The sequence below is a fragment of the Halichoerus grypus genome, chromosome 2, assembly GCF_964656455.1.
Source record: "Halichoerus grypus chromosome 2, mHalGry1.hap1.1, whole genome shotgun sequence".
Taxonomy (NCBI): domain Eukaryota; kingdom Metazoa; phylum Chordata; class Mammalia; order Carnivora; family Phocidae; genus Halichoerus; species Halichoerus grypus.
In genome coordinates, this window is record NC_135713.1 from 33,708,800 (window position 1) to 33,727,702 (window position 18,903).

The window sequence follows — 18,903 nt, forward strand, 5'->3', positions numbered from 1 at the left end:
AGTACGAGGCGTGAGTTGACGAGAGCTGTGTCAACCTTCTTTGGGCGGTGTCGCCGCTTCCCATCCATGCTGTAGGAGGGACTCTCTCTGCGAGAGGGTCAAACCCCCCTCCTCCAGTGTCTGCGATGGGTGTCCCCGCGCCGCGCACCCCCCTCCCTCCAGCCCCCCCTTCCTGGCTGCCATAGAAACCGGCCTATGAGGTCCGGGCCCGCGTCCCGGCGCCTGACCGGCCCCCGGCCCCCTCCCCCGGGCCAGCCCCCCGCTCCCGATTGGTCCTCCGGGAAACGCTGCGGGGCGCCTCTGTCCCCCCCCCCCTCCCGCCGCAGAGCCCGGGCCGGGGCCAGCAGGCGGGGTTTGCCGGGGCCGCTGTCGGTCAGGTCGGCCGTCCCTGACAGCTCCAGGAGCCTCCCGCGCGGCCGCGGCGCCCGCCACCCACGCACCCACCGCGCGGCGCGCGCTCCAGCGCCAACCGCTCGGAGCTCCTGGCCCGGCGCCGCCGAGCCCGTGAGCCAGGCTCGCCACGAAGGTAAGCGAGGGCCGCGGGGCTCGCAGCCAGCACCCACACCCCGCCTGTCTGTCCTCCGCCAGGTTGCTGAGCTGGGGAGGGGGGGTTGCTGCGAGCGGCGCCCGTGCCCCCCGCGAGCCGAGGGGGAAACGGACACACGACTGCCGGCGGGGCGGGGTGGGGGGGGGGGAGCTGGGGTCAGGAGAAGGGTAGGCGCTCCGGCGGGACGGCCCCTCTCGGGCTGCTCGGCGCGCGCGAGCAGAGGGCGTTGGAGCGGGAGGCGCGGGTGTGCCGGCGCGTGCGGGCCGCTGCCTGTGCGGTGCGTGGCGCTCCTGGGTCTGGGCGCGCGTCTATCCCCGCGCCCCGGCGCCGTACGGGCTCCGCGTCGGTGTACGCGCCCGCACGGGAGCCCGGGAGGACCGCTTCGCGCCTCGCCCGGCGCACACCTGGCGCGGGGACCAGAGCCCCAGGGCGCGAGCCCAGGTGTAGACAGTTCGTCCGGAGCGCTGGGGACTGGCGGCGAGGGCAGTGACCGCGAACGGCCGTGGCCGAGCACACCCCACACCACGACGCTCCCTAAAGAATCGTGCTTCTTTTGAAGACTGCACAAGTAAGGAAGAACCTCGTCTCCTCTTCCCGATGTCCCTTCAGGAATATTAGGAGCGTCAGGATGACCAGGAAAGGATGGCAAAGGGGTCTTTAAAATGTCATTTCTGGTCAGCTTTGACACAACACCTGGGCAGATGGACAGGTCAAGGGAACAGATAAAGGTGCTCTTAGGGCAGCAAAGATTCAGCCGTCCGCACTTATTTCTTCCCTTCCTTCCCTCCCTCTTCCTTTCCCTCCTTGCCTCTCCTACCCCTACCCCCAACCCACCCCTCCCCCCGTTTTCGTCCTCCGGAGTTTAGTAGACAAGAGGGCTCTCTGTTAGACCCACCCTCCCCCACCCCATTTCCTCATCCCGTTTCAAAATGGGAGCAAATGAACCACATTCTAAGCTCTTCCCCGTGCAATTCAGACAAGTTTGGAAATTAAACAAATCGCGTTTGCACTTGAGACCGCGGGAATCCAAAAGGGAAACAAACAGAACCAGACCAAAAAATCTATTCCAAGTTAAGTCAAGATTTCAAGGGGGGAATCTAAAAGGAATATTTGTTTATGGCAATATGGTGTGTGTGTGTGTTTGAAAAATATGTATCACTCAAGCTTGCATCATCAGTATTCAGTGTGATTCACAGAAGCGCTTCAAAAGCTGGTTTCTGTTAGTGTTGCAAAAGCACTTCTAATTTTGGTTGCCACGGTAACCGAAGAAGTCGCCCCGCACCGTTGAGACGCTGCCTGGCTGGAACCAGGAACTGTTCTTGAGATCTCCTCACGTCCCCTCATGTCACCATGGTAATAATAACTGAGCTTATAAGATACTTGTTCCTTTTCCTTAAAGTACTAAAAGCCCGGGCATGTTGTTTTTAAATTTTATCTTTTCAGAGTTTGCAATTTGTGAGACAAATCTTCCCTCTCAGACAACTGAGTGTAAACACTGCCCTGCAGCCAATCGGCCCTGCTGGCCCAGCTCTCTTCCCAAAGCGCACTGCACTAAGGGGAGAAGCCTGAAGGAGGAGAGTGTTTGATGTTAAAGGAATCCTGGCCTGGCACCAGGCTCCCTCCCCATTTAGCATTTAAATCTGGAGTCCTAATTAGCTCTCTAATTGGGAGATGGGGGAATGTGGGTGGGGGTCCCAGAAGGAGGCAAATGGGGGAAGAGCTAAGCCCTGCTCTCCGTGGACTCCTGTTCTGTGTGCTGTTGAATTTGCCTCCATGGGTTTATTTTTGGCTTGACCACTGTTCAGTGGTAAGCCTGGAAAATCCTTCAGAGAGGCCTCCTTCTGTGTTACGAAAAAATGTGGATTGGATCTTTAGTTTGAGGTGTGTGCTTTTTTCTAATAACCAAACTGCATTTAAAATAAAGGCAGGTTTGTATGAAATCTAAATTTCCTGGTAATAACTACAGGTAGGCCATAGAGCCTTCTATGCTCTTGGTTTAAGCTTTAGGGTTTCAGTTGCGATGGATTCATTTGGGGGCAGCAGTGGCATCGGTGTCTTTAAAGAACCGTAATTACTGGGCGCCTGGGTGGCTCAGTTGGTTAAACGACTGCCTTCAGCTCAGGTCATGATCCCGGAGTCCCCGGGGACCCCCGCATCAGGCTCCTTGCTCAGCAGGGAGTCTGCTTCTCCCTCTGACCCTACCCCCTCTTGTGCTCTCTCTCTCTCAAATAAATTTAAAAAAAATAAAAAATAAAGAAAAAATAAAGAACCATAATTATTTATACATCCACAATTCCTGAGCAATGAATCCTGTAAAATCAATTTTGTACATTGATGGCACATGACTGGAAAATTTGAAAACTTCTAGACTTACAGTTTTAAAAAAAGAAAAACATTTCGTCCCGGTAGGTTAATGTTTTCAGCCAAATATATAGTTTCATTTTGAGAAATTTAAAAATTAAAATATAATGTGAAATCCAACTTCATTTTTTGAATCTCATTGTAGTATTTCAGTAAGGACTAGAAAGCCTTAATTCATTGGCTGATTTCTTTCAGTTGTTGAGAGGAGAGGACCAGTTGTTTATAAAATTAGTCTCATTTTATTGTTTTCATTTCCTATTGTCATTCTAGAAGAAGTTTTCTAGGGACATCTGGGTGGCTCAGTCGTTAAGCATCTGCCTTCCGCTCAGGCCATGATCCCAGGGTCCTGGAATCTAGCCCCGCATAGGGCTCCCTGTTCCGCGGGAAGTCTGCTTCTTCCTCTCCCACTCGCCTGGCTTGTGTTCCCTCTCTCGCTGTGTCTCTCTCTGTCAAATAAATAAAATCTTTAAAAAAAAGTTTTCTAGAATTGAAGTTATATATTTCAAGAGAAGAAATATTCAAATTACTTACGAAGGCAATAGTCTACAATTTGAATTAAGCAGATCACAGCTTCTAAAATTATTTTCTCCCAAGAACTTCAAAGATAGCTCAGCCAGTATTATACAGTATACTGAGGAGTATTAACCAGTTTTACAGATGAGCAAGTTGCGTTCAAAAGACTCAAGTCATTTCAGCTAACCACATGAAAAATTGAGAGACAAAAATACATGAGGGGCAGCTAAGACTTAGAGAAAAATCAGGATGAGAAGAGAGACGAGGTAGGAATGGTGAGAAGAATTTAAGATTAGAGAGAAAAATAAAACTAGGGAAAAGGGAGTCTTCAGTGAGCAGAAAACGCACAGATTAAGGGAAAGGGAGTCAAAGAGAAAAAGTCAGGTGCAAAGAGAGTTGCACAGAAACAGACACACAAAACCAAGATAGAGAGCAGGAAACTAAAAAGAACTCTTCATCTTCCAAGGAGAACAGAGAGCTTGATGCTTTTCCAGAAAGCCCAGGTATCCCACTTAGCAAACTCCTCTGACTTATGTCAGAGAACCTGAGGGAGGCCTGATCTGGGCGCATGCTGGCCCACTGCCTCCAGTCACCCATCTCCAGGCCTGCCACGGAGCAGCTCACCATTCTGTCTTCCCAGTCCTGAAGTCACCAAGAAAGCCTACATCTCCATTTGTTGGGCTCATTTAGCTGCGATAATTTATAGACACACTTGATTATGTAATTGTAATTTTTTACTTTAAATTACAAGTTTTGACTTTTAAAAACTGCTTGTTATCAAATAATATATTCATCTAATTTTATGAATTAGAGCATTATAAAAGATTCTAACAAAAACAACAGTCCCCCTCCTTGGATAGTCACTCTTGCTCTTGGCTGTTTGATCACTTCCCTCCCTATTGCCGAATAATTTGCATATGTAGCTGATCTTGATTTATCAGTTTTAGACAGAATCTTTGTGCTTTCTCTTATTGTAGGGGTGGATATAGCTCTCTCATCCCACCCCTTCCACCTTCCCTCCCTTTATTTTTGCAACATAGTTGGTGGGAAGAAATCAGCCAGGGCACCGTTGGCATAACCTTTTATTTGAAAATGCCAGGCGTAGGAAAGCCCTTAAGAGCATCTGGCTTGGGGCAGGAGGGCTAAATATTTCCTAGGACTTTAGCCAGATCAGCCAAAGTTCGGCTAGTGTCAGAAATAGTTGATCAAGGGTGGCTCTTGGGAGAGGGAGGAATTGCTCTCACAGATTAGCATCCATTGTTTGCATGATTTGGATTTTATACAAGGGAATGGGGAGGAATAGTCGGGCTAAGTCTTATGGGAAGATAAGGAGCCAGAGCTGCAGGGGACAAGGCCTTTTTTGAATGATTTGGTTGCTGCTCTTTGGAATCATGCATGCACCCTTTCTTGGTCATGTCATTTACAAATATCTTTTCCCATTCAGTAGGTTACCTTTTAGTTTTGTTGATTATTTCCTTCACTCTGCAGAAGCTTTTTATTCTGATGTAGTCCCAATAGTTTATTTTTGCAGGTGGTTAAATCTTAATTCTGGAAATAGCTTGCTGCGTTTGAATCCTGGCTCTGTGACTCACTTACTATGTATGTGACCTTGGGCAAGTAATTTGATCTCTGTGCCTCACCTTTCTTTGGCATAATAACAGCACCTACATTCTAGGATTATTGTAAGAATTAAATGAGTTGGTTCATGTAAAGCTCTTAGAATGGTGCCTGGCACACAATAAATGTCATTGTTGCTGGTATTATTATCAAAAATAGAGAAATAAATATTATTTTTTATTTTATTTTTATTTATTTTTAAAGATTTTATTTATTTATTTGACAGAGAGAGACACAGCGAGAGAGGGAACACAAGCAGGGGGAGTGGGAGAGGGAGAAGCAGGCTTCCCGCGGAGCAGGGAGCCCGACGCGGGCTCGATACCAGGACCCTGGGATCATGACCTGAGCTGAAGGCAGACGTTTAACGACTGAGCCACCCAGGTGCCCCTAAATATTATTTTTTTAATAATTTTTTATTTATTCATTTGAGACAGAGAGAGAGAGAGCAGGAGCAGTGGGGAGAGGCAGAGGAAGGGGAGAAGCAGATTCCCTGCTAAGCAGGGAGCCCGACGTGGGGCTCGATCCCAGGACCTGGTGATCATGACCTGAGCCGAAGGCAGACGCTTAACCATCTGAGCCACCCAGACGCCCACAGAAATAAATATTAAAATGAAAGAAATAATCATCTATAATTCTATCTCTAATCCTATCTTTAATCCTAGTCAGAGAGATTACCATTAACATTTCAGAGGGTTGTTTTTTTGGTAGTTAAAAACAAAGCCAAAAAAAAATTGAGATATTGTACATATAATTTTATTTGTTGCTCTTCCCACTTATCTTTATGTTTTGAGCTTTTCTCCCATGTTGTTGGATAGTCAATATTCTTCTGTATGGCATATTTGTTTTCTGTATTGATCCTAAGACAGAGCATTACAAATTGCGTTCTCAGTAAGTACTAATAGTCTAGTAAGCCAACCTTTCTTCTGGACCCTTTGGGCTTGGACAGGTGTAAAGAGAGGTCCTTCCATCATGAATTTGAGAAGCCCCCTGCAACTAAGACAGATCTTATCTTTTCCTATGCAGTAGAAACATTCTGGAAATGGCACCTGAAAAGTGTGGACACAGCAGAATAAAGGAATACTCGTGTGGGAAGATGATGGAGGAGTATGGGGGTGACAGGGCAAGAACCAGAATGGAAGTAGCGAGACATGACTCAGTGGGGCCATCAAGCTGGGAGGTGTGGGTCTCCATACTGCACAGCAAAGGCCAAAAGAAATGTAGGTCTGATGTTTTGGTTTTTCCTTGCAACCTCAGAGATTAGGTGAGGCTGGGAAGCCAGTGAGAGAGCTTCTGTGTGTGGACACCTCCTGAAGGCTGGCTGCGTTGATCTCCCCAGTCTCCTTCTGGGAGATCTGACCCAGTTTGGCTCTTCCACAATCCAGGACAGTCACCTGCCTGCTTTACTCATGCAGGACATGAGTGGCCAGAAACAGCCACTTAGCAACACTTTCAGGGTTTTGGAATTAAGCCTTGAGCAGCCCCAGTGAGGATTCGTGCCTCCTAAGAGCACTGCATGGAGCATTGTGGCAAATTTGTGTTAGTGGGTTTGTGTTCTGTCAAGTTGCACAGGCCAGAAAATTGCTATCTCCCCAGGAAGCAGAGACGATATTCAGAAGAGTGTAGGCTGGATGGCGGGCTTTGGCTAGAGACATTTTGTAGGTAATTTAGAAGGTAAAGAGGTGTACTTCTGTCTTGCCTAAACTCAGGCTTCCTTAAGAATCACTCTCTTTGTGTAGCACATCTCATCCACGTGAAAGCCACTCTGTGTGGTTTGTTGATTACTGTCTGCCAAGGAAAGTAAAAAAGATTTGCCAAAGCTCTAAAACAATTGCATTGGTTAATATCTATAGGAAGCAGGGCATCACACGTTTAGAGGTTACTATATAGCAATGCTAAGTAAAGAGACTCTCTGCTCGCCGTTCTTCCTCCTCCTCTCGTATTTCTCATTTCACTGTCTTTAGGTGACCGCTACACCTCGAGACAATGTCCACACAGGAAGAAAGGGAAAGCAGCTGTGCTAGTTACTTGGTGTAAGCCAAGAGTCTCCTTACTTAGCATTGCTATATAGTAACCTTTCAAAGTGTTATGCCCCATTTTATCAGGAAGCACAAGTTATCAGAAATCCCTTACTAAGGTCGTATTATCCAGAGCTGTGGCTCCTGGCCAGTGTTAGCTGTGGGAGAGAAAGAGAAAGTGGGCTTTCCAGCTTCTATAGCAGAAGAAGTCAAGGAAGGGAGAAAAGAGTTCATAAAGATGTTGAGTGAGCCAGCCCGTAATGTTTGCCACACTGTCACTTAATGATAGGGTGCCCATATGTCCCCATATTTGAGGGATAACCCTGGTTTACACGTGTTGTCCCAGTGTGATTATTAATAGCAACCCCTTCTATTCTCAAAAGTATCCTGGTTTAAATGACAAATTCTGTGTTCACTCTACTTATTGAGCACTAGCTATTTATTGTAGGCTCTTGTTAAATAGTGGTTATTAATAAAAAAGATAGAATGTAACCATAAGATAAATAATAAGCCTGTGTGGTACAGGGAGCAGATGTGTTGGGTTTATAGGAAAAAGAGATGAGTGAATCGGTAAATGAGTTGGAGTGAGCTGATTGGGGTGGAGATGAAGTATAGGGGGAGATGTGACACCATGGCATGAAAAATAAATGGATTGGGCACAGTTTGAAAAATGGAAAAGTTTATGCGCCAGGGTTTGCATTGAAAAGACTAACACGGGTTCTTGGGTGGCTCAGTTGGTTGAGCGCCCATCTCTTGATTTCGGCTCGGGTCCTGGTCTCAGGCTGTGAGATGGAGCCCCATGTCAGGCTTCATACTCAGTGTGGAGTCTGCTTGTCCCTCTCCCTCCTCATGTTCCTCCTCCCCCCACTCCTGCACACTTGCTCTCCCTATTTCTAAAATAAATAGATAAATAAAATCTTTAAAAAAAAAGACTAACAACAAATAAGTTTTAACGCTGCCTTTGTTTAAGTGATAAACACTTTGTAATATGGGATACAATACTAAGATATTGATTTGGCCTAAGAGTATTTTGAAGACTTAAGACACAAAATAAAAAGCCATTTATATATTAAGTCAAATATACTCTTCTGCCATCACAAAATTTATCAGAGAAATTTTGCATATGTGAAGAAACATTAGTTTCTAGATTATTATCTTGCAGAGCATGTAGTAGAGTATGACCTTGAGCTATTTAGTAACAAAGTCCTCCTTAATCAAGATAAAATATTGGCATCTTCCAAATTTTCTTTTGAGTTGATTTGAAATGAAAATATTTACTTAGCTGTTTGTTGTTTTTTTTTCCTTAGCTTGGTTTTAAAATCCCAACAATTTGTTTTACATATTCATTCATTCTGTTGGGCTGGTTGGTGGGCTAACATAGTGGAAATAAACAAAGTAAGGAAATTTGGATCTTGTCTTGTCCCTGGCCACTAACTAGTAAGTCTCCTTCCTCTGTGGATCTGTTTCTCGAATACAAAATGAGAGATTAAATAATCCTGTGGCTCCTCTACTTTGTGTTCCTAAGAGTCCATGAGTGTGTTTGGGTTATTGAGGGAAACCATGAAACAGCCAATCTGCTTGTAGTCTCAGGTCACTTTGGTTTAAGGAGGTGTTAAGAAGTAAGACTGCAGAGGAAAACTGACATGAGGCCACGAAGTGCCTGACTGTCCATCTAAGCAATTTGCCATTCATTTTTGGCAGAAGGAAGGATTTTCTAAGCATCATGGAAGGTCAGTGGCACTCAATGGGTTGGAGGGAAGAAAGACAAGGGAGGAAAAGACTTGTTTTATTCCAGGTTCTGAGCTTTTTTGCAGTGTTCAATGACCTAACACGGTTCAAAGAGCAATGAGGCTTAGCTCACCTATTTCCGGGTTTATGTCCTGAGAAGTTCTAATGGCACATCACGGGTCTGATCATTCTGACACAGTCTGTTGGTGATGGTCCAACACCAGCCCTCCCACTCCCATTCTGCTGCTACAGGTATCCCCCACTTTTCAGAGTTCACGGTACACCATTCCGCTTTTACAAAACATCTACATTGGTACCTGTTTTCGCTAACCCAATGAAATCCAAAGAGGATTTTGGCTTTTATGAAAAGAGGCAAAAAGTGAAAATGCATTCAGCATTGGTTTTGCAGCGAGCCATTCTAGAGGCAGCGCACCCGGAGCGGTGGCAGAGGCCCCACCCAGCTCCTTCCCTGGGAACTACACTCCGCATCTCAGTTTCACGCCACCAGAGTTTCCAACAGTGGTCTGTGAGCATCTGTGCTTTATCTCAGTTTATTTTGTGCATCCGCTAGCAAACTGTGTCCGAAAGTATCAGAAAAGCCCAAGAGGAGCTATTTTTGGGGGTCTGGGAATGCTAAAAAAAAAAATCCCATAAAAATTAATTGGTAATTGCTCCTTTACTTTATGCCATTTCAGTTCATGAAAGGTTTCGTAGCATCCCTCTACTTTTGAAAAGTGACGGAACCCTGTATCTCCTTTCTAAATGACATCGCCAATATTCTACAGCCCCATTTCCCTATTACTTTTATTTTTGAAGGGAAAGATTTAGAATCTAGATAATTTGCCTGTTCAGTCATCTCAACCACTTTGTGTTCAGGTTTTCTCTTGAGAAGTAATGTTATCAAAGAGCTGAAGAGAGGGGCACTCCAATGTCATGCTGCCACTCTCAGGAGTAACCACACCGTGGATTGTGGTATTTAAGTTGCCTGTTGCGGTGGTTATCCCGGACTGATGTCTTCAAGGTTCCAAAGACTGCTGGTCCTGACCCATTCCACGATCCCATCTCTGACCACCTTTAATGTGGTTTGGAATTATTTTGGAATTTTTTTTTTCTCCTTCTAAGTCCTCATCTTTACCTCCTGTCCAAGTATCTTATCTTCCCCATTCCTAAAAACTCGTTTCTTTTTATGAAATCTTCCTTAGGTAGATTTTTATTTTCTCAACTTTTCACTTGTCAGATTTAGAATCATCTGCTGAGCACTTCCTACTTTAGCTAACTGATGGAAATGTTGAAAAATATTCCTCCCTGTGCCATTCCCAGGACAACTCATTGCTTTGTCCAAAAGTGCTCAAAGCGCTGGGCTTCTGTGGCTCTTCTGAACCACTCATAGGTAATAGTTGTGCTCATATCTCTTTCAGAAGCTATGAAGATGTTTGCAGTACCAATATACATTGTGATATTGCAACAGGTCTGCTTGTATGTGGGTGGCATGTAATACAAGACCAAATATACCATTTTAAGCATTTCCACACAGAAAAACAAAAACAGTTGAGATTTCAACTGAAATCCATTGAATTTATAGATTCGTTTGGGGGAGAGTTTACGTCTTTATGATAGTGAGTATTCCCTTATCAAACATGGTATGTCTTTCCATTTATTAGATCTTCTTTTATGTTTTCCAGTAAGCTTTCATAATTTTCATAATTTATGTCTCTCTCAACTCCTGTGTTGGATTTATGCTTAGGTATCTCATGAATTTTATTGCTACTCATGTCAATGAAATATGTCTTATTATTTCCTTATTATTACCAGATTATTATTGGTGAATACAAATGTTATTGAATTTACACTAATCTTGTCTCCAGCAGCACTATTAAACCTACTTAGCAGTTCTAACGGTTTATGAGTAGGGGCTCTGGGATTTTCTATGTTTAAAATCTGTGTCTGCAGGGGCACCTGGGTGGCTGAGTCAGTTCAGCATCTGCCTTCGGCTCAGGTCATGATCCTGGAGTCCTGGGATCGAGCCCCACATTGGGCTCCCTGCTCAGCAGGGAGCCTGCTTCTCCCTCTCCCTGTGCCGCTCCCCCTGCTTCTACTCTCTCTCTCTTTCTCAAATAAATAAAATCTTTTTAAAAAATTAAAAAAATAAAATCTGTGTTTGCAAATAAGAACAATTTTATTTCTTCCTTTTCAATATTTAGTTATTGTCTTCTTTCATTGGCTAGAGGCTCCAATAAATATTGAATAGAAGCAGTGTTAGCAGGCATCCTTGTTTTCCTGATGTTGTAGAGAATGCTTTTAATATTGAGCCACTTAAAAAGATATTTGCTATAGGTTTTTGGTAGATAGCCTTAATTTGCTTGAGCAAGTTCCCTTGTACACCTAGTTTGCTAATATTTTTATTAAGAATGAGTGTACAATTTTATCAAATGTTTTTTCTGTACCTCCTGAGATATCCTTTTGTTTTTCTCCTTTAACTGATTTATGTGTTGAATTAAATCTACACATCTTCTATTGTTAAGCTATGCTTATATTCTTGGGAGAAATTTTACTCAGATAAGCTTTTATAAATATATTGCTAGCTTTGATTTAGTACGACTATTTTATTTTGCATTTTTGGTATCTATGTTAGGGAGTGAAATTGGCTTATAATTTCACTCTCTTGTACAGTCTGCCAGACTTTCAGCAGGAATTCTGTTCCCAAAAGGCCTGAGTAGTGCTTGTAGCTTGAAGTATAGATTGTTTCTTCTGTGGTGTGTACATGTACAGCAAACAGTGCTAGCTCTTCTTACTCATTTATAACTTCCTTTGAGGCATTTGGAATCATTTAGTAGTAATGAAAATAATCATGACTCATTTTGGACTTTCTCTGTATAGATTGTCATTCAAAAGCACAGGGTTATCTAGTGTTTCATCAGGTCAGTTTAGATACTTGCAGTGGTGATAACAAGTCCATTATGAAGTTGGGAATAAAGAATAATTTAATTTGTGTAATAACTATCACTGATGTTCATCGGACCCAATGGTTTATCTAAAAACAAAGCACTTTAAAGAATATTCCTTGCTGGGGAGGCCTGGGTGGCTCAGTTGTTAAGCGTCTGCCTTCGGCTCAGGTCATGATCCCAGGATCTGGGATCGAGTCCCGCATCGGGCTCCCTGCTGAGCAGAGAGCCTGCTTCTCCCCCTACTTGCTCGCTCTCTGTCTCTCTGTCTCTCTGACATATAAATAAAATCTTTTCTTTTTCTTTAAAGAATATTCCTTTCTGATTCTCCTGCCTGCTTTTGCTACTGACACTGATTCATGTCATGCCCAAGCTTGGACTTCATGGTGATTGCTGGTGCCTTAGAGCATTATGTTCCACAGTAGAATCCACCAAATGGAGGCAGCAAGTGGAATCAGGCAGGCTTGGACGCCATGCTGGCCCTGCGACAAATTCCTTAACCTCTCTAAAACTTTAATTATTCCATCAGTGCAATGGGAATTTTAATATGTCTTACAGAGTTTGTTATAATGATTAAATCTGTAAGAGAGCAGTGTCTGGTATATTGTAAATGCTTACTAAAAGTAGCTTTTAGTATTTTTTCCCTGTTAGAGTGAATAAAATGCTAACAATAATATGCTGGCACCAACTAAAAATATGGCTTCTTTCAAATGCCCTTCAAAACGTGCTATTAGTTTCTAGATTTTAAGTTTATGTTATAGTGCCTTTCATATATTCTGTCTTAATTATTTTTCTTTTAACAAATATTTATTTGGTGCCTCCTATATCCTAGGACTAGATGCTGGGGAAAATTGAAGATATGAGATAAGTCAGTAGCAGAGATCAGTCTAAAGAGACCAAACACAATTAGAATATGAACTGATAGAACATAAGATCTGAAATATCAAGATGGACTATAGGATAAGATATGAGAATACCAAGATATGAGTTCAGTGGGACTACTGAGGAAGAAGCAACTAACTGTCTAGGTAAGTAGAAGAAAATACCAAGAAGATGATATTTCAGCAGGGTCTTAAAGGCTGAAAAAGGTAAGGAGCAAATGTGTTCCAGGCCGAGCAAGCTGGGTGTATAAAACTACCCAGGCATGAAAGGATACTTTATGATAGGAAAGGTAAAACTTTAGGTGTAAATTGCATAATTGATTCAGATGTCAGAACTTCCCTTCAGGACTGGATATGTAGCTCTCAGTCTTTTAGCTTGGGGGAAGGGGACCAGGGATGCTTTGGAAGCCCCGGTAAACACTGACCCTCGAGTGTCCTAGAGGTTGGATTTAATTCACTGCTAATTAGTGCTGGTTTCGGCTCCCCTGGGGAAGTGTAAACATAAAGAAGGAAAGGAGTCAGGAGAAAGGCAAAGGCAAGTGCCGGATGTGAGTATTTGCTGAACTGTCAGAGGAATTGAGAAGTGCAGAAGCGGTCTTCAAAACAGAGCAGGGATTATTTTGCATGCTTTAAAATAAAGCAAATTCTGCTGGAGGCTGCTAACATATCACACCCTAAAAATAAAAACAAAGGGATATGGAGCCTTTTTCACTCTTACTGTGATCATTTTAACCTCAGTGACCTTCCAAAGGGAAGCCATAACTGGGTTGTTTTTATTGTCTGTGGGCTGGAGCAAATGCCAGTGTATAAACATTCTGATGCTTCCAACTCAAATAGCCTTCTTAGGAATGTCTACCCACATTTGAGGTGTGCTTCACTGGGAACCTTAGAATGTTGTATAAAAGCAACAGGGCATCTCACCAAACTCCACAATGTTTCAGAAATTTTCCAGCCAGAGGTGTTTCGGTTAGGGGCACTTGTAACAAACCTGCCCTTCTTTCAGGAGAAAACCCTTGAAAGAGTTTTGGGCGTGGTGTTTTTAAAATTTTTTGCCTTTATTTTTTCTTTATCATAGAACAGTTGTTAGTAGTGGTGGTGTTGTTTTTCCACCAGAGAAGGATATGAAAGAAATATCTATGTCTGTATCTTCTGGGATCCATGCTACCTTTTAAAATATCTGTACAACTCAGATCAATTCAGGCAGCGTGTACGAACTCCTCCTGGGTATTTGGTGTCCAGAATCATGAAGTTAGTAAGATTGAGGACCTGCCCCATAGAAACCTGCATTCCAGTGGGGAGGACAAATATGCACACAAGTAGCACAAATACTAGACAGAATTTGAAGATGTTCAAGGAAAACACAGAGTTCATGGGGGAAATACCAGAGGAAGAGCTGAATTCTGCTTGGAGTATCAAGAAAGGAAGAGAAGGGAATTGAAGCTACGTTTGAATAAATAGAATTTTAACCATTAGATGCTTGAAATAAGAAAAAGAATGGAATGAGCCTCTTGTAAAACAAGAATTTAAAATAATTGTTGTGCTTAACAACCAAATAAATCTGTTATAATTCGTTTATTCATTCGTCTGTTCCATAAACAAGTACTGACTACCTGCATTGTGCCAGGCACCACTCAGAGAGAGGGGGGAATAGAACATCCTTCGTCCCTGCCGGCGGTGCCCTCACTGTTGACACAGACGACAGAGAAGTGCACACAAGAGACAGATGTCCACGGAGAGGTGTATGAAGTACTCTGAGAGTACCTCCTACTTAAAGGAGGCAAGGAAGACTTCACAGTGGGATAGGGTTTGGGAGGTTCAGTGGTGAATGTGTTGAAGAAAGCAGTCCTTGTAGAAGAAGGCCATGTACAAAGGCGTACAGGCACGAAGCAGCATGGGATGCTTGTGGGACCTCCAGTATGGCGCTATGTCTCAGATACAGGGCTCCATGGAGGGGAGGAAAAGTGCTCCTTGACCTTCGTAGAGTCCTTGGCTGGGTCTGAAAGTTAAACTGACAAAGATTAACAGGAGAAAAACATGCATGTGTATTCAATATAAGTTTTATGTGACATGGGAGCCTTTATAAGGAAATGAAGACTCACAGAAGCAGTTGGACCTGAGTATTTTATGCTAGGTTTGTTGAGGAGTGGATAGTCATGGAGGAATATGATGAACTAAGGAGTACAGAGGTCCCCCCTTATCTGCGAGTTTGCTTTCCATGGTTTCAGTTACCTGAGGTCATGTGGGACCCAGAAGCAGAGGATTCTTCTGACTTAGTGTCAGAAGCAGCCCAGGGCTCCATCGCCATCCTGCGTCAGTCCCCTCACCCCACCTCCTCATGTAGGCCTTTTATCATGTTACATCATCACAAGAAGGGTGAGTACAGTACAGTAAGGTATTTTCAGAGAGAGACCCCATTCCTATAACTTTTATTACAGTACATTGTTATAATTGTTCTATTTTATTATGAGTTATTGCTCTTAATCTCTTACTGTGCCTAATTTATAAATTAAACTTTACCATAGTTATGCATGTATAGAAAAAAACATAGTACATATAATATAGGGTTCAGTATTATCTGTGGTTTCAGACATCCACTGGGGGTCTTGGGACATATCCCCCAAGGATAAGGGGGGACTACTGTACGAGGTAAGTGTAGTAAATTGGGGGAAGCTTAGCAAGGCCCATTTGTTAGGATTCTAATTTTTGCCCCTTGTCTTCAGAGATAAGGATGCTCCTTTCCTCTAGGTATAGGGAGGGTACCTCTCACCTGAAGGTTTTATAACAGGTTTCAGGGAAGAAGGGCAAGGGGAGAAGGAAGTCAGACTGACTCTCCTGCTTAAAATATTCAATATATCAAGGTGCCATATTTGGGGTAGCAGGCCCTGAACCCTATCAGGGCATATGGAGGAGGGCAAGTGGGAGCAGGGAAGATGAGAAATGAGACTAGGAACAAAATCAAGAGCCAGATGTTGAAGAGCTTTCTAGACGGTGCAATGGTGATTGAATTCTATCCAATATTCATTTTGATGAAGTTAGTTTAAGTGGAGCAGTAATACCTACATTTGAGAAAGATCCTGCAGGTGGTTTCCCGGAGCATAAAGTTGAGCTGGGAAAGACAGGAAGTAGGAGGCTGTTTCAGCCAACCAGGACCAGCATGGGATTAAGACTATTAGAGGCTTTTGGCCCTCAAGAGCCCAAGATGCAATTTCGAATTTAAGCAAAGATAACCATAAGATGTCTAATAAGACACAGATGCCTTGAAAAAAAAATATCAAATATCAAAATATTTTAAGACTTCTATTGCCTCCTCCCCGCTGGTGCCCTAAAGCATGTGCATCTCTCCCTATTGTGGGATCCAGCCCTGTTCAGGAGGCAGCAGTCAGGGTGATGGGTAAAAGAAGTGGGGTGGTATTGAAGTGGGAGAATTTATAGCACTAGGTGAAGGCAAGAGAGAAACCTGGGATGGCGCTTAGGTTTCCGACTTGGCTGACAGGGTATTGGCCATGGCCTGCCTTTGGATTGCTACTACACATCATTCCTGATGTCTGGCAGAGGCTTCCTCCAAGGCAGGCATGCCTCTAACATCTCTTCCCCTTGCAGAGTCCCTCCATTTTTTGCACTTAGTCCAGGCTCCAACAAGTGTTTTATAATGTCCTCCTCTGAGGGCCCTAAGCAAATCCCTCACAGACCATCAGATCCTCAGAACAAGATTCAGCCTCTGACATAAGCACCATTTCAGCACAGTCCTGTCAGGGGGCCTCTGACACAAGCTTGGCTCAGGATAGGAGGGCTCAGCAGGGGCAACCAATCCTCTCACCCATCTCTTGTAGTCCCCTGGCTAGCACTCCTCCATGCAAAGGTATCCTGGTCCCCTTACTCACTGTAGGACTGTGGCTCAGTGACAAAAAGGAGAAGATGCCGCCTGATGGAGACACGTCTTTATCCCAGCGTCATGCGTAATTAACCCACTCCCAGCCCCCAGATCTGTCTGGGGACAAAGCCCCAGGCAACAACCAAATGTATCTCTGGGATTGTTCCTGAATATTCCGACGTGTCAAGCACTGAGAAGAGAATTTCCCTTATCATCCTGGGCCTCACGTTCACTACACTGTTTTCTTCAGGTTTCCCAAAGCCCCAGCCTCAAAAGAAACAAAACAATATTTAGAGATACATTCTCAGATAGAGGTTTACTCCTCCTCCGTGTTCGTCCAGGCCCAGGGCAGGAGCTGGGCTCCAGTAGTAACACTGGTTTTCATGACCAATAACTGAGTGTCTACTTTTGCTTGGGAATGTATTCTGTAGTTAGTTGATAACTATGTCACCATTTCAACGGCTTGATTTACTATGGTGCCGGGTTTCATTTCTAAGTCCTCTTATTTCTGGATTCAAAACTAAGAAAATATCAGCTTTGGAGTGCTGGGCCAGACCATTTCAGTCAGGGGGCCGGGTGTATCGTATTGGGGATGAGTCACTTTTACATACGTGGTCATCAGAAGCCGACCACAATCCCCAGATATTGGTGGAGATAAATGTGTATTTTTATCCTGTAAGCCAAGAAAACCTCTGTTGTAATCATAGTCAAAATAGCATCAACAACGAAGGCACATACAGAAGAATATAGAGTAAACTATGATAGAGCTCTTTGAATTCTTCCCCTTTCCCCCAATTTCATTTCCCTCCTCCCTCTCAACAGTTGGGAACTCATGCACCCAGAACTTTTCCTGCACTTTGCAGATATCTTTCCTTATACATGAATAGATCCCTGCTTAAGTGAGTAGTGACTCTTTTCATGAAGCTCCCAGAAATGTGTGCATTTCATGGACCCTGTGGCTGTTCCCTCATGATCCCTTATCCTTACAACGATGAGTAATTCATAAAATTCAAACTAAAGTAGTAGAGGGCAGGGAGAGGGGAGCGTGGGCTGAGAATCACAGTGGAAACCTTGATGTGTCGTTCTGAATCTTTTCATGTTCAGTCCTTGACCTTCTTGCACTTTTATGCTTTGAAATAATATCTAGTCTCTGGAGCTCAAGCTTTGTTTCCGAGCTGCCCTGGGAGATGAGAGATCCTCATTGTCTACTTTGACTTGCCTCCTTGGGGAAATGGTTTCAGGCAGAAATACCGGGTCAATTAGCAAGCACTACGGAACAGCTTGTAATTCTCAGGACTGGCTTCGAAAGCCTCCAGGCTCCCTGGTGGGCAACACTTACACTGCCTCCTCAGCACTGGGTAATCACTTCTTCCATCAGCCCCAGAATGGTGCCCGCTCTGGGGAAGAAAGCGTCTCCAATTACATTTGCCTTTCTCTTCCTCAATCGCGAAGGTCCTGTGTGTGGACGCCTGTGCCCAGCAGTCCTTGGAGCAGTAAAGGCACAGCCAGACGCGGGAAGGCCCGGCCTCTCCTCTCAGAGAGCAGTTTCTTTTGCTTTTCCAAGCCAGGTAGGCCCGCAAGATCTTTGACTTCACCACTCCCGTTCTTCAGTGGATTTACATCATTATTTACCAGGCTCCCTGCAGATGAAAGGCCAGTCTGGTTTTGATGAATTTTCTCTTCACGTGAAGTCCAGAATGACTGCATGATTTATGAATTTCCTGCCCCCCACCCAAGGTTTTTCTGTTTCCCATCAAGATGAATACTTTTTTGTTTTAAAAAAGCAACTTAATCTTTGATCTCGGTATACTTATAGGTATAAACCTATAAAGACATGTACATGCCCTTCGTAACCATTTTCTTTCCTGAGAGCATTTAAAAATGTAGAGAGGCTGTATTTTATATGGACTGAATCTCTCTTTTCTGAAGACCTTAGGAATGGTTTTCTGTGAGGTGAGTTGAGGGGTTATCCTTTATGGAAACCGGGCAGGGAGTTTGTCCCTGTGTCTGCTGCTGGCTGGCCCTAAGCCAGCCTCCTATGAATTTTGAGTTGTTCTTCATGACAACAGAGGAAAAGCTGCAGCAGCTGAGATCAGATGTAGTGGCCACGGAGATGAAAGAACCGCTTTTTCCCTCTGGAATGCGAGATTGGAGTTTAAATGTGAATGGTGTCTTGAGATCAGTGCGTTTGATACCTTTTAGTAATGCAGTAAAGGTATTGAGATTGGGTAGAAAGATAAGGAAGCATTTGCTGAACGAATGAATGCTTTTTTGGAGGAGGTGAGCAAGGACAAGCTGTTTTGGGGAACTGTGGACAAGTCATGTAACCTCTCTGGGCCTTTGTCCCCTCATCCCTAAAACGAGGTGGGAGGAGAGGAGCACTGAGGTGACTTCCATTTCTGACCTTCCAGGATTGTGTAATTCTTTG

General features: G+C 44.0%; 1 protein-coding gene across 3 annotated transcripts in view; it reads left to right on the top strand.

Annotated features, from left to right (window-relative positions):
• Positions 1-304: 304 nt before the first annotated feature.
• The window catches only part of NIM1K (NIM1 serine/threonine protein kinase), a 58,139-nt gene continuing 39,540 nt past the window's right edge, over positions 305-18,903 (top strand). Inside the window, exon 1 of one of the 3 annotated variants that reach the window (XM_036067231.2) lies at positions 305-526. The gene's annotated coding sequence lies outside the window, so the exon portion shown is untranslated. Of the gene's footprint in view, positions 527-764; positions 1,116-17,935; positions 18,044-18,903 lie in introns of those variants that run through there. The other 2 variants (XM_036067234.2, XM_036067235.2) reach the window with 2 other exon arrangements.